The sequence below is a fragment of the Triticum urartu genome, chromosome 7A, assembly GCF_056163025.1.
Source record: "Triticum urartu cultivar PI428250 chromosome 7A, HENAU_Tu73, whole genome shotgun sequence".
Classification (NCBI taxonomy): Eukaryota; Viridiplantae; Streptophyta; class Magnoliopsida; order Poales; family Poaceae; genus Triticum; species Triticum urartu.
In genome coordinates, this window is record NC_141879.1 from 29,814,435 (window position 1) to 29,817,599 (window position 3,165).

General features: G+C 48.2%; 1 pseudogene; it reads right to left on the reverse strand.

Moving 5' to 3' along the window:
* Positions 1 to 210: 210 nt before the first annotated feature.
* LOC125518173 (putative fucosyltransferase 8) lies at positions 211 to 2,036 on the reverse strand (annotated as a pseudogene).
* Positions 2,037 to 3,165: the final 1,129 nt, after the last annotated feature.

The window sequence follows — 3,165 nt, forward strand, 5'->3', positions numbered from 1 at the left end:
GGCCACTAAAACATCCAGATCGAAATTCGAAATACACAAGGAGAAACAAAAAAAAAGAAAAATCCATCATAAATTTGTCTTTTTTGTTTCTCTATGTGTATGTTGAATTTTGATCTGAATTTTTTTAGCGATTGTCAACATCTGTTTATTTCCAGAATTCTTGACATGCTTAAATTTGAATTTTGTAACTTGGTAGCATTTGAGGGAAAATATCAGCTGATACCTTTAGTCCATGATGGCCAGTTGGTTTCTAGTTAATCAAATAACTTGATACCTTTAATCCGAATCCCTTTGCCCACATCCTCACACTCCTTGACGTGGTGAGACAGCTCTTCCTTGTTCACCACCTTCCCCTGGCACTGCACATCGGGGGTCATGTGGAAGCACCGCTCCATGGACACGGCGCGCACGCACGGCGGCTCGGGCACCTTGCCATCGTCTTTCGGGATCATCAGCATCGTCGGCCGCAGTCCTGCGAGGCTGCTGCTCATGTAGCCGAACGTTGACACCCCCGTGGTGAGCAGCACGTCAGAGAAGCTGAGCAGGTAGATCTCCGCGAGCGCCTTCTGGTTGTGCGAGCGTTGCCCCATTATCTGCTGCTCCTCGTGGGTCGGCTGGAACACCCCCACCATGCCGCCGCCCCTGGCTGCGTGCTCATAGTACGTCGACTTGATCCTGTCGTAGTAGTCTGCTTGCAGCGACGTGATCAAGACTGCCTTGGATTTGGAATTGGAGCCACTGCTCGCCGCGGCGTCAACGTCGATGTCCGGCAGTATGTGCTCCCGTCGGGAGCACGCCATGATTTGATTGTACATGTCGTCGACGGGGATGGATGCCCAGGAGAACATCCTGATCTGCACGCCGATCCTCTCCTCCGCCTGGGCCATGTACGTGTGGTAGTACCTGGTGATCATGCCCCAGACGGAGTTGGACGGGTGGAACAGGTACCGGCCGAGAAGATGCGACACGCTCTCCTTGGCTGGGAACAGCCTCCGGAGCTCACCTTCGTACTCGGCCATGTCGTACAGCGCCGGCACGAAGTAGAAGTCGCTCTGCAGCAGCAGCCAGTTCACCTTGGCCAGCACGAGCTGGTCGTCTTTGCAGTAGAAGAGCCGGTCCGAGCGCCGGAGGTCGTGCGCCAGGTGCAGGTACACGTACGGCGGCACCGATTGCGCCGTCGCCTTGGCCGGGTCGTTGTCGATTTTCTTGCCGTCTAGGAGGTTCCCGTACGACTGGTTGGAGCGCACCCCGAGCCGGGATATGTCGGCGACGGGGAAGTCCGGCGGGAGCACCCAGGTCGAATTCGCACCGGGGAACGGCTCGCAGAAGAGGCCGGAGAAGTCGTCCGGGGAGTGTACGAGGAGGACGCGGTCGGTGAGGAGCGCGTAGAGGAACGTGCTGAGCAGCGACAGCATCCGATTGCCGAGGCCATTGTAGGGGATCCACACGAGGTAGTTGCACTCCTTGTCGTCCCCCGTGCTGCTGCCGCCGTCGGACCGGAGGTGATCGACGGACTTGGCGTACGTCGGCGTGCCGGGGCCGCACTTGCTGTGCCGCGCCTCGTGTCGCGCAGCTTACGCAGGAGGTGCGGCGAAGGCGCGTACGGGGAGTGCTTGTAGTAATGCGGGGACTGGTACCGGCTCAGGCACGCGCGTCGGTCAAAGCCCAGCGAGAGAAGGCTGCCAAACAGCTCGTCTACACCGGCGGCGCTCTGACGAGAGACGTTCAGTAATCCTGAGGAATTATCAAACACAAGAATTGTAACGTGTTTACCAATTTGATGTGAGACGATCACGAGATTAAATTCGATCAAGCATTAGCAGGCTTGCGTTGTGGGGATCGCTAAAGTGGACGACTTTGCACCTAATCATGGGCATGCAAATCACAAGAGAGAGCTTGCTTGTACCTCCACCCATCAAGGTCGGCCGGGCGGCGTTCTGCCACTCGGCCAGCCTACCCGCCCGACGGCCGAAGTGGAGCACCATGAACGGCAGCGTGAACAGGCACACGATGAGCACCACACCCATCCTGCCCATCCTATCCCTCCACCTTGCCACACGCCTCGCAGGGCATGCCGGGTCCGCCACCGGATGATCTTCCGCCTTCTTGTTGCCACCCATGTCCATCATCTCCATATAGCATATCCACATATACGTCACCCGATCGAGCTGCGAAGTCCCCATGGTTTTAACAAGATCCATACCTTGTCATTATAGAACTGTGCGCATTAGCCAATTCACCCACAAGCTCAAGCTGATGAGAAAAGGTGGGCTATGCATTTATACATCAACAATCATGATCCTTTTGTCAAGATTCTGTGCTATGCCTTTTATTTTCCCTGTTTCATGATTTCTTAGGCTCGCCCCTGTTTAAAGGTAAGTAGATTTTTCTATTGGGCTTGAAGGCCTTTACCCATCACCTATATTTTTTTGTTTGTCGGTGGTTTTAATTTCCTTTTTATTTTTAGTCGGTTTTTCTTTTCTCTACATGTATATTTTTGGCATGTTAGTGAGTGAAAATGTATACACGCAAGTACTACATGGTATATGTATAAGTAACACCAAAGTGTGAAAATTGCACTGTTATATGCTTGTTCTTTGCATATTCAAAAAGTGCAACTTCAGCGCAAAGTTGGGTGATTTTTTCTTTCTTTCTTTCTTTCTTCTTAAAGGGTAATAACAATGCCATCAATTAATCTTTTCTAAACTTGATCATTTCAGTTTTGTTTTATTTTTTATTTTATTTTTATTCTTCCTAAAAGACAATACAAAAGGCGCTAATTCATTCTTTCTTATAAAACTTCATTATTTTAATTTTGTGTTAGGTTTTATTTTAGTTTTTTTATTTCTTTTTTAATGGTAATACCAATGTCACTAATTCATTCCATCTTAGAAATCTTCCTTTTTAGTGTAAGTTCCACTATAATATTTATATGTTTATTCTTGCATATTATTAAAAAAACATCATTTTTGTGTTAATTGTTTATCAATTTTTCATCAATTTTTAATTTTATTTATTTTAAAGGGTAATATGCATGCACTAATTTATATACTGATTTTATTTTAGTTTACATTTAATTTTCTTCCATTCTTCCTTAGGAAACTTCATGTTTAAATTTTCCATTAGTTTCTATTTCTTTTTTTTCTTTAAGGGTGATACCAATGC